The sequence below is a fragment of the Phyllobates terribilis genome, unplaced genomic scaffold (assembly GCF_046119375.1).
Source record: "Phyllobates terribilis strain yellow unplaced genomic scaffold, ASM4611937v1 Scaffold_3__8_contigs__length_932513732, whole genome shotgun sequence".
NCBI classification, from domain to species: Eukaryota; Metazoa; Chordata; class Amphibia; order Anura; family Dendrobatidae; genus Phyllobates; species Phyllobates terribilis.
The window spans coordinates 291196407-291209501 of NW_027362763.1; the positions used below are offsets into that span (position 1 = coordinate 291196407).

A 13095-nucleotide genomic window follows, 5' to 3' on the forward strand; every position below is an offset into this window, starting at 1 on the left:
AAGGCTGTATTATACAACATATGTATACACACGTGGTCAAAATTGTTGGTACCCCTCGTTTAATGAAAGAAAACCCACAATGGTCACAGAAATAACTTGAATCTGACAAAAGTAATAATAAATTAAAAATCTATGAAAATGAACAAATGAAAGTCAGACCTTGCTTTTCAACCCTGCTTCCACAGAATTTAAAAAAAAATTAAACTCATGAAATAGGCCTGGACAGAAATGATGGTAGCCCTGAAAATAATGTGACAAAAGGACATGTTTAGGCTGAGTTCACACGATGCGTTTTTAATGCGTTTCCGCGGCGTTTTTGCAGCTGCGTAAACGCTGCGGAAACGCATTAAAAACGCATGGTAGAAGGGCAGCAATGTTCCCCAATTGAAATCCGCATGTGCTGTGCCCACATCCGCAGCATGTCAATTAATTTTGCGTAAACGCTGCGTTTTCGCCACCATTGACTTGCATTAGAACGCGCCAATTCCGCAAGACTGCATTTGTACTTGCGTTATTGGCGCGTTCTAATGTGCGGATGGTACCCGAGTGTGGAGAAGATGAGACTCTCCTCCACACCCAGGTACCATTTAAAAAGCTGTAAAACAAGAATAAAATAAAAAATAAAGATATATTCACCTTCTGACGGCCCCCGGTCTCCTTCCCTCTGCTCGCGTGCAAGACTGAAGGACCTTCGGTGACGTCACAGTCATGTGACCGCAGGCCCTTCAGCGCAGTGTCTCGCGATATCCCGGCAGCCAGGAACGAACGCGGCAGCACACACTGGGGCATCAGAGGGTAAGTATAGCTTTATTTTTTTTATTTTTAAACATTCTTATACGGTCACACTATATAAATCCATGCTGTTTGCATGGATTTATATAGTGTGACCTAGTTGTCAGGCACTTTCCAAGTGATGCTAAAATCGCCTGGAAAGCGCTTGCCAATCCGCATGCCGAAAAGCATGTGAATCCGCATGTATTCCGCAGGAAAAACGCATGTACAATCCGCATGCGTTTTTTCTGCCAGGGAGATGCAGAAATGCTGCAGAAATTTTCTGCTTCATTTCTGCATTGTGTGCACATACCCTAAATCAAGTTGTGTCCACTAATTAACATCACAGGTGTCTACAATCTTGTAATCAGTCAGTGGGCCTGTATATAGGGCTACAGATACTCACTGTGCTGTTTGGTGACATGGTGTGTAACACACTCAACATGGACCAGAGGAAGCAAAGGAAAGAGTTGACTCAGGAGATTAGAAAGAAAATTATAGACAAGCATGTTAAAGATAAAGATTATAAAACCATCTCCAAGCAGCTTGATGTTCCTGTGACTAAAGGTTCACATATTATTCAGAAATTTAAGATCCATGGAACAGTAGCCAACCTTCCTGGACGTGGCCACAGGAGGAAAATTGATGACAAATGAAAGACGGATAATAAGAATGGTAACAAACAAGCCCAGGATAACTTCTAATGAGATTAAAGGTGAACTTCAAGCTCAAGGAACATCAGTGTCAGATCGCGCCATCTGTCGTTGTTTGATCCAAAGTGGACTTCATTGGAGACGACCAAGGAGAACACCATTGTTGAAAACAAATCATAAAAAAGCCATACTGGAATTTGCCAAACTACATGTTGACAAGCCACAGAGCTTCTGGGAGAATGTCCTAATTTTTGAGGTCTGGCTCACAGGACACACACTGATTACTACAATGGGAGACTTCCAACATCACGTATAAACAGTCCAATACAGTTGTACTGGCCACCGATGAGGTCCCAGGAGAGGCCCCCTCCATCACACACTTTATCACAGTGCTCTTTATAACACTTGTAAAAACACTTGTTGTGCCATTGGTCAGGTTTATTTTACAACAGAGAAGAGGTGCTTTGTTGGGAAATGTATGTAATCCCTTTCTTGACAGCCATAATGACAGCAGCGAGCATGACTTCTTAGATGTTCAGCAGAACTGGTTTTTCCAAGTAGGTCAGGACACCTTTCATATGGCGTTTATTATTGGCCTACACCACAGAAGACTATAGCTGTGGATATCCTGAATGTATCCTAAAGACGTGAATGAAAGCAGACTGCTGTGCCAAGTACAACCACACTGCAGAACACACTACCCACAGATATCTACCCAGTATCGATCTTAGTGAAACAGAAAATGGTGTCATATTCATGGAGACTGCAAAGTTGAAGATTTATCGGGAACAGAAAAATGTAATTTCTCATTATGTTTCACCTCACATTCGAGGCTCTGTCAGGGGCTTCCGTCTGAAGTCATAAAAATGGGAATCAGACTGAAACCTTTGACAAAGCCATTCACTATAATGAGTCAGATGGCGTCTCTCTGTACTCCATCTGGCTGCCATTGCGGAGGCAGACATAAGAGAACGTCAGATACTGGTTTAATATAAAACCTGGCAGCAAGAGAAGTGATTTAAGGAAGAAACAATGTAATCCGTCTCCATCTATGCAGACAGAAAAAACTTGGTAGTCAATGCTACTAAACGGATGATCACCATCACCACCAGAAAGTAGGCCAGACAAAGTACAAAGTGACTTATTACAGGTAATGGCTCCGTCAGAGGGTTTTCTCCTTATCCTGTTTTTTGGGGCTTCAGACAAAAATCCTGAGAACGTCTCTATTATAGGGTAATCCGATGAGCACCCAACCTTCACCTTACCTGGGGCAACCAATCAGCGCCTAGCTTCATGCTTTACAGGATTTTGGATGACAAACACCACAACCCGATTGGCGGCCAGACACAATTATCTGTGGGCAATACGTCTACAAGTATGCCAAGCTCTGCCCCTTACCCACAGTACATCATGCGTGAGCCTGAACAGTCGCAATACAGAAATACACCTACAAGTGGTGGCGACGTGACCACTGGCTGACCAGTGTAGGACTGCTACAAATGGCGCCCACCAATAAGTGCCTGACACAGGAACAGTGAGGGTATACAGGAGGACAGTGATAATGCCTGACATGGGGATGTCACACAGGAATGTATATACTGCTGTGACTGAAGTGTTAAAGGGACAGTAACCCTAAATATCCAAGTGCTGACACCAGATCGATAAGTGCATATAAGTGTCTCTAGAGAGCAGAAGTTGGGCAGAGTCGTGTCAGACACTGAGAACTCCCCAGTCACCCAGTCTGAAATGGTTGCTCACAGCACAAGCAGCAAGTAGACTAAATAGTGAGCAGGTCCCTTTAAGAGTGCAGTAAGGCTCTTCCCTGTATGAAGCTGTGCGCAGCTCCAGGCCGGTCACTCACCTGCAGCCCCTGTGGGAGCGGAGGAGACATCCTGCTGCCTGTGCGCTGAGCCGGCTCTCCAGGAAAGTCTCTCAACAATCCAAGCAAAGAGCAACAGGAGTCTGCTGAGCGCGGACGGCACTGAGAACTGGGGAACCGGCCAACTCCCCACAGGCTCAGAGCCGCTGGCCCCGCCCCGCCGGCTCAACGGCCTATTACACCGCAGGAAAACTTATAGCCCCGCCCACCTGTTAAACGTCAGTGAGGGGCGGGGCCTGCATGTGGGGGAAATGATAACTTATCTGCTCGTGTTGTAACCTGCGGTGTGAGGACCCGGCGGTGTCCCCGCCCCTCCCTCAGCTACCTGCTCTCCAAGACAACGCGCAGTCTATGAGTATGTATGGACGCGTATAGCTGAGCCCGCCGGCTCCCGGACCGGCCGCCTACTGCGCGGGACCTGACACTATACATGTCCGTGCTGTGCCCAAGAGCTGGCACTCCCCATACCACACATGGAGCCCTGCACAAGGCTGTGCGAGTAACCCCGACATTCCCACTCCTGGCGTGTTTTATGTTATTGTATATAATGCTAGTTTATATTATACAATTATTACATTATTATAATAATTATTATTATATTATCTATATTATTGTTGTTATTCTATATTATACCATTATTATAGCAGTTGATATTATACTATTATTACATTAGTATTGTTATTATTCTATGATTATTATGTATTATTTGTATTCTAGCATAATTATTAGTTACTATACTATTCTTATTACTCCAGCAAGTCCCCAGTACGGTTCCTGGTCCCCAGTACAGTTCCTGAGCCCCAGTAATGGTGGAGATGCAGAACGTCCCGTCAGCTGCCCCTGGAGACCCCGGTCACACCTCTCCACCTGGCCGCGTTCACACCTCTCCTCGCCGGCTTCTTTTCCATTTTTTGCAGATGTTTTTCTATGTAGAATCGCTGCTTTTTCACGGAGTGTTTAGAGTCACTTGCGCTTATAACCAGAATGCTACGGTTGATAACATTTCTCTAGTAACTCTGTAATGGCCTTCTTTCTTGGACAAAAAAAAACAAAATAATAAGGGTCAATTTTACTTACTTTTAAATTCCCAGTTACTTGCCCCAAGTATGTATTTTTCCCTTCCCCACGATAACACCATGGAGAGAGAGGATCTGCCCCAAGGACAAGAAATCAACAGCTTTAAAAGCAGAGCCTCTCTGTACACTTCAGTAGTTTCCTGTCCTTGAGGGAGACCTATAGTTCCCCAGCATCTGCCAGGAGGAAAAGAGAAGTCTTCCCTGGGGTGGTTGGTCCCAGCAGAAGATCAGTGAGAAGCGGGAGCATGGCAGGGCTCAGTGGAGCAGCGGCGGACGTCACTTCTGGGAACATCACCTGATATGGCGCAGTGTATCCCCAGGAGGCAGAAAAACGATGCGGTATCTCCAGAGGAAGGGAGCACAGGCTGGAATTGTGCAGTGTCTCCCCGGGGGAGGAATATCCCTGGTGGCAATCCGGATGAAAAGCATGGCCTGATGGCCTGGTATAAATTCAACTCCTCATGGCAAAATCATCCTAGCTGGAGGAATATTCCAAAATGGATGAAGCAACCAGCCAGGAGAGCCTACGGAAGAAGCAGCATCAGCGCCTTGGTAGTTCCTGCGTCAGGTGGGGTGAGTCCAGCGGTTTCCCCTACACAGATTCCCCTAATGCCTGTATTTTTACATGTATGTATTACAGGACAGGCCTAGGAAGGCACAGGCCAAAATAAAACAAAAGGAATGTGCACTATGTAAAAGTAAATTGTCATCTGCCCACAGTAAAGGATTATGCCAAGCTTGTACTGAAAAAAAACTCTTGCTGAGGAATCCCCTTTCCTTATGGAAAAGTATGAAATCACTGATCAAGGTTGAAATTAAAAAATCATTAAAGTGGTTCAAGGGGCCCAGCATATCTTAAAGGTAGCAAGAAACCATAGCATGTCCATTAATTTTGCGTTTCCGCAAGCGGAATTGCCTTGTGCAATGCATTAAAAAACGCAAAGCCATTCCGCATGTGGAAAACGCGCGATAAACGCGCAATAATCGCGTGCGGAATTCCGCGTGCATTTTCCCGGGAGAGGACTTGCAGAAATGAAGCAGAAATTTTCTGCTTCATTTCTGCAACGTGGGCACATAGCCTAAATATTTTCCGTCCACAAAAACATAGCCTCTCTGAGTAAGAAATAATGGGGAAAAAAAAACAGATAAAAAAGCTTTTATCTCTGGAGTAATTAAAATGAAATATCCTGAGGTCTCAGAGATCTGGGATAAGGTCTCTAAAATAGACATTGCAGTCTTTGAAGTACCCTGTAATACTGCACTCCCCTTTGATGATGCTGGTATGTTGAAGGACCCATTAGATAGGAAAGTGTAAAGTTTTCTAAAGAAGGCCTGGGAATCAGGGGCAGCAGCCTTTAAGCCCAACATAGCGGCCACTTGCACAGCAAGATCTTATAGTGTATGGCTTAATCAACTAGAATCCAGATTAGGAACAAGTGTCTGAGGGACCAATTGCTTGAAAGCCTCCCACTATTGTGAAGGCAGGAAATTTCCTAGCAGACCCGTCTGAGGACACAGTTAGGCTTACGGCTTGTGCATGCTCATTTTCGAACTCAGCCAGAAGGCCTCTTTGGCTTAAGAACTAGATGGGGGATTTTCATTCTAAACCCAGGCTCTGTGGTATCCCATGTGAAAGAAAGTTCCTCTTCGGTTCAACCCTGGACGAAATCTTGGAAAGGGCCTCAGACTAAAAAAAAAAAAAAAATACAAGGGTTCCCACTAACAGTGTTAGAACAGGGCCGGCTCTCGTGCACGAGTCCCCTTCCTCCTTTCAGCAGGGACACTGGCATGTTCACCTTCCCTCCCACGCTGCTCTGCTCCCCACAGTGTCTGCTTCCTTCCAGGCCCTGCGCACAGAATGCAGGTCTCCTGCGAGTGTGCTTAGGGGTACGTGTGCTCCCTGCCTCTTAAAGGGGCAGTGCACACGCTTCTGAAAACATCCCCAGCCAATAACTGGGAGACGTCTGATATTTAAGGCACCCTCCCCTATTGGGAGGTGCCTTAGCAATATTAGCTATCAGTGTGTATTCCTGCTACCTAGTTGTAAAGTCCCTGTGTTCCCTGAATCTGATCCTGTCTGCACCTGATCCTGTCCGTCCTGTCTGAACTTTATCCTGTCCGTCCTGCTGTAACCTGTTCCTGAGCGTGTCCTGCCTCTACCAAGTCCTGAGCCTGATCCACATTGTACGCACCTGTACCACTATCTCATCTGTCCAGTCTGAACCAGCACCTGTGATCCTGCACCTGAGTCCGCGCTGTGTTCCTGAACCTATCCTGTGTTACTGATCCAGAGCCTGTCCTCTCTACCAGTTGTGCAGCCCTATCCTGAATCTGCTTTGTCTAACAAGCCGCACGTCCTTCAGTTAACCAGTTCCTGGTCGGTCCTGCTATCCCTGCCCCCCCATCAGGGGCTCTAGTGAAGAACCAGGTGGTCGCTTAGTAAAGCCCCTCCAGGCTCTCACCGGACCGTGGTACAATGGTTCCACAACCACGTGCTTAACAACCAGCATTCCGAAGTTCAAAAAACCCTTTTCGATCATCAAGAAAGAACAGGCAAGTCATGTCCCTGAGACAAAGGGACCCGAAATGGAAAGGGTCCAGGAACAGAGGAGACAACTTCGTAGGTGATAGTTTTTATTATCAGAGCTCCCCAAGAGATCTGTGAGACAATGATGTCAGAACTCAGGTAGGTGGAAGACTTAATGATATCTTTTCCCAGGCAGGAAAAAATCATTTAAAAGTCGGTGGGTATTGCGAAGGGTTAAACCTAGAGTTTGGTACCCTACCCTCAGAAAGGTTCATGGTCACAGAAGACCAGTGCTCAAAGATAGGTCAAAAGGCCCTAGAATGGGAAGACTTGTTGCTAATAGGGAAGGGAGTGCTCACTCCAGTCCCAGAGGGAGACATAGGAAAAGGTTTTTACAGTCCTCTCTTTTTAAGAAGGAAACCAGACCTATTCTTCAGGACGATTATAAATCTAAAACATTTAAATCAATTTTTAATAACAAAACATTTCAAAATGGAAACAATTGGCTTGGCAGTAAAACTTCTGTTCCCGGGATGCTATATGGCAACCATAGACCTCCAGGATGCCTATTATCACGTTCTGATGTTTCAGAAGCATCAAAAATATCTCAGCGTGGCTGTCAACTTTCAGGGACATCTAACCCACTACCAATTCCAAGCCCTCTCCTTTGGACTCTCAATGGCCCCAAGGGTATTCACAAAATTGGTGGCAGAAATGTCGGCTCATATAAGGGAGAAAAACATCCAATTACTGGCAAGTCATTTTTTTTTACCCGGTGTAATAATAATAATCTTTTTATTTATATAGTGCCAACATATTCTGCAGCGCTTTACAATTCAGACAATTTACAGACATTATTGGCACTGTCCCCATTGGGGCTCACAATCTACATTCCCTATCAGTATGTCTTTGGAGTGTGGGAGGAAACCAGAGAACCTGGAGGAAACCAACGCAAACATGGGGAGAACATACAAACTCCTTGCAGATGTTGTCCTTGGTGGGATTTGATCCCAGGACCCCAGTGCTGAAAGGCTGCAGTGCTAACCACTGAGCCACCATGCTGCCCTAAATGCTGCTGTTCTCATGAATCTGACATTTTTCTTTAGTTCTTGCACCTCTTCATTCCTGAGATATGGCTGTCTGTTCCCTGTATGTAAATCTGGTCTTTTTTAGTCAAGTGGATGTGGTCTTCGATTCTTTTCTACAGGAGTCTGAGGACCATGTCCACTTCAGTCAGAAAGACTTGACTTATATACAGGAAAGAGGAGGACATATCCCAGGAACACAGGGTCACAACATTCATTGCAAGTGACAGAGCCTATTTAAACACATTTTCAGCATATTAAAATGCATGTAAAATTAACACGGTTTAAATGGTTTTTTAAATGCTGGAGTGGCTAATCTAAGTTCACTGTCCCAGTCTCATAATTACCAGCTGCCATCTTCTTCTGTTATCGGCGTCGCTCCAGTTTGTCTTCTACAGTATGTGACCTGCTAGATCGCTCCAGTATTTGCTGGACGAGCCGGAAGTCACAACTTAATGTAGGTCTATGAGAACCAGAACAAGGACCTCATAGACTTACATTACAGTCAGTAAAAAATTGCAGTCACAATATTGTGGCGCAGGACCGGAGTGGCACTGGGAAGAGCTGAAGGTGGCGGTAAGTTATTATAAGACTAGGGTCAGGGACCTCACCAGGGCTGAAATAAAAAAAAAGCTGCTGGAGTGGAGCTTAAAAGCACTTCTAGGCAAGCTCTCACAGGTTCTTTGGTACACAGCTTGTAAATGCTGATCTAGATCTAGTTGCCTCTGCTTGCTGCATTGGAAAGCAAGCCGTTTGGGCAGCAATTAAGCAGGATTTAACAGTCAGTCAATCAGGAGTGCATGCACCACACCATGAAGCAGGAAGTTGAGAGGCAGGGGAGCATGGTGCTCCTCAAGACAGATGATGTGACAACCCCTTTAATAAACACTTTTAAAATAAAACCCTACTGATGAAATATTCTGTCATGTCAGAAGATGAAGCTAAACCTTCACTTCAGCCCATGGAATTATCTTCACTTTATGGACTCGGTGCTCAGATCGTTTATAGTTTCAAAATTCAATACAACTCATAGTTTTCGTTCAGGTAACATCGACTTTACACATTGGATTAATAGGAACCGAAGCCTCTGATTTTGGCAGATGAAACATATGGATGCACCCTGATTGTGCCTCAATGGCAGAGCTTGAACACGGAAGACTTGGGTGTGATAAATTTTATCAAGCCTAATCTAATTTTTACAAGTGAAACACATTTTTAACATGTTTCACCTGAAAATCCATGTGGCTGATTACCCTGTTGCAAAACCGTGGCAATTCGACCTGTGGCACACTAATGCAATGTGCGAGCACAAACTAGTGCCTCTAAAATGTAACTTCCTCCGTTTTTTGTTTTTTTTTTGGAAAGGTTATGATTTGCAAGGATGAAGTCTAAAGAGCTCTGCAAAATGAATTGTCGTCAAGTGGATGAAGATTTATCTAGACACAATATGTACAGTAAATACGTTTTGGAAAATCTCATTTACATTGCTATACAAGGCTGTTGATTTGCCACTGTGCAGGGCCCCGAAATATAAAAAAGGCAGTGGATCTGAATGACATTCTGCTATACATGGCCACATGACATTCTGCTATACATGACAATTGTAGAGACCAGTAATATAACCAGACAATTATCATGTCTTCCCCTGACTTCATATTTACACTATGTTGGAAGGTGGTTGGATTTGTTTTTGTTCAAAATGTTTTTACAAAGCTCAGATTTCTATTTTGGTGTGAGGCAGCTGAAGTGACTATACAGCAGATGCTTAGCAAGCTATTCATAGAAAATTCAATTCAGAGAGGTGTATGTTTCCAACATACATGAGAACAGCCAAGAAAGCTAATACAAAGTGAAAACTTTTTACTTATATTTATACCCAGAACTTGTGTTCTTTGTCTACGTTGGGAAAGTCCAAATACAGATGACCCAATGGTTTCACAAGCAAACGTTGCGCATAACAACGCTATATTTCCCTTGCATAAGACAATGGCATCTGTAATAAAGTATTTCAAACTCCAGTATCTTATTTTTGGAAAATATAGCTTTGTAATAAGAAAATCCCTTGTTAGCAAAACTCTTGAGAAATAAAAATGAAAAGTTTTCCTGCATATTTCAAAGTTAAGTCCCTTCTCTGTATAAAAATCAATTGTACGTGGAGATGATGCTGGAAGATTTTTGGCAATAGTGGCTGCACTCCTGGATGGAAAGAGTCTCATAGGAAAGGAGATCGAAATGCGTTGTCAATAAAAGCTACCAAAATGACTTCCAGAAGACCTATTTGTCAGGCCAGTTACATGTGTAATTGACCTGATGAAGAGGTCTATACAACCTCGAAAAACTTTGTCATATAAAGCTACCAAAACTAATCTCCTTGCCTCTGAGATTCTTTTAACCTAGCAGCGTGGCCACTATTACTGACAATTCTTCAGCATCATCTCCGTGTACAAAAGAGGATTCACCCCTCAGCATCTAAATATATGTGCCCACGATCCGTTCCAGCAGCGGTTTGGACGCAGCTAACCTGTGCTGCGTCCAAACTGCTGTGTTGCACAGTAGAAGCAAAGAGGATGGGATTTATAGAAATCCTATGCCCACTGTCCTTCTATTAGCTGCCGCGTAAACTCACCAGCAGGGCGGCTTTAGGAGCTTCAGCATGTCAATTTCTGTTGCGGAGACACTAGTCTCCGCAACAGAAATTTCACCCATGGAATGGATAGTGTGTGGTAAGTCCACGTGTTCAATGAACACATGCAGATTTACCTGCCGGATTGGATGCAGTGCATTGGACGCAGCGAAAATACGCTGCGTCCAAAGTGCTGCAATAGCCTGATCGTGGGCACATACCCTTACAACCTCCTTTGGACTCAACTGTTTTTGTCTCATCCTAATTTTTATATTGCACACCTACCTCCATGATGTCTATCACCAGAAAGTTTAGATGCACATAGATCTTTACAGAATCAAGACAAGTGCCTGTGCACATGTCCTAGTGTATCTATTTTGGAATGTGATCTTGTACCTGGCAATCCTAATAATCTTAATAACTCCCTTCTCAAAGGCTAAATCAAAGCTGAAATTAATCTGGCGTTTTTTTAATTTCACATTTGAGTGGTATCACTAATGCATGTTCCCTGCCCCTAACCTACCATACCTACCAGCTGCCATCTTCTGCTATTCCCTACGCTACTCCAGTAGACTTCTACAAGTTGTGACCTGCAGGATCGCTCCAATGTTTGCTGGTCGAACTGAAGGTCCCTTCTCAGTGTAAGTCTGAGAGCCAGAACAAAGCTCTTACAGACTTACACTGGGAGCTTGTGACCGGTATCTCTGACTTCTGCTCAATCGGGAACTGCTGTCACAAGATGGTGATGCAAGACTGAAGCAGCGCTGGGAAGAGCAGAAGACTGTGGCTGGTATTTTTAGTAATGGCAGGGAACAGACATTAGTGATACCATACCAGAGGTGAAATAAAAATAAAAAAACAGCTGTAGTGGTGCTTTAAGATGGCTAAATCAAACAGGATCATTAAATTAATCATTTTTAGTACAATTGTTTAAAGCAAAAAATCCATACTTAACAATTAAAGCTATAGCGCTTCCCCTTCCCTGCTCTCCACCAGTGTTTGACAGAGCTGCAGTGGGGACAACACATGACTGCCGCAGCCAATAACTGAGTTCAGCAGTGGTGCTGAAGTAGATGGCATGATACTGTTCTACTGTTGATCAGCTGAGGTAGGCAATTGTTGTGGAACTGATGTCACTGCTGCAGCACCACCAATAGAGACTGGTGTGAGCAGCAGGAGAGTACTGCTGGATTGGCAAGGGCTTTAGTAGGCAAGTACTGCTTATTTTTCTATTTTAAAGCATTAGATCATTTTTTTATGAAATTAGACAACCCCTTTAAATTGTTACACAATTAGTACAGCTTAAAAAAAAGACACGTCCATTAAGTTCAACTAGGGATGGGAGAGGATAAAGAGAAGGGGCATTAGTACAAAACCTTTTTCAACCTTTAAGGTATTTTTAACTAAAGTGAAGCCTACACAACGATGTCAAGCATCTGGGTTCGAACCCTTGAGCCTGTACATTGTGGTCGGCTTCTCTGTTCACCAAGCCACAGCGGATGCACCTTTTCTCCATTTGTTTAGTTTCTGTTATCCTTGTGTCAGTATTTTTTAGGGTAACAGGTTTTCATTTACTCATTTGTCTGCCCTATCACCTTACGGGTGCGGCTTTTTATACTTGCCCCCTGCTAGTATTTCCAGCTGGTGATAGTCTCATTTGGATGTCCAGGCGTACTTCTGTAGTTTAAGCCAGTCAGTGAAAGACCAGCTAAGGTTTACCTCTCTGCTGTTTATGTTCTTTACCCTGCACCTATCTTCTGTTTCTTTTTAGGAAGTAGGTAGCATATTCTCTAACAGTACGTATTTAATAATTTTTTGAGGATATTTCATGGTTTGTTTTACTCACTCTGGGATCTCTCTCTCTTTCAGCACACTTTCCCTTCTGTAGGTAATTTGCACTCTGCTCTGCCCTCCGGTTCTTTAAGAGGAACGTGAACAGCTCGACGGCCTTTTGGACAGCATAGGTCTAAGTTGCCATCATCTAGTCTGTGGTTAGGGCTATCTCAGCTCACTCAGGAGCCACTAGGGAGTGCGGGATCAGGATCTCAATTCTGTTCAGCAACCGGCAGCATCAGTTGCAGTTTTTAGTGTGTTACCTATTTTCCACAGTGAGCTGCTAAGCTATCATAATAAACGACTGACAACTGGGTATTACTATTCATTAGTCAAAGGGGTGTATCCTTAGACATTCTGAATCTGTCTGCGCTGACTGGACAGTGTCAGACTGTGCAGAGACACTCCCTTGACTGGTAACACCCAGTTGTCAATTGATGCATTTTCAGAAAGAATTACAAAGGAACATCCCAATGAAAAGTCGTAATAAATGAAGCTCCAGAATTTCATGGGGAATATTAATTTCTAAAGCAGATAGGAGAGCTGACAGGTCCTCTTAAAGGCAATTAGATTGAATGATTTTAAAACTACGTTTTACCAGTTGGTGGTATGTTGCTATACAAATTCAGAGTACGTTTGACAAGGGGA

At 43.9% G+C, this 13095-nt stretch overlaps 1 protein-coding gene across 3 annotated transcripts in view; it reads right to left on the reverse strand.

The window, feature by feature from the left end:
• The window catches only part of PLD1 (phospholipase D1), a 309620-nt gene that overhangs the window by 169000 nt on the left and 127525 nt on the right, over positions 1-13095 (reverse strand). For 2 of the 3 annotated variants that reach the window (XM_073674904.1, XM_073674902.1), the window contains exon 1: positions 3286-3411. The exons of the other annotated variant lie outside the window; for it this stretch is intronic. The gene's annotated coding sequence lies outside the window, so the exon portion shown is untranslated. Of the gene's footprint in view, positions 1-3285; positions 3412-13095 lie in introns of those variants that run through there. 3 annotated transcript variants of the gene reach the window in all.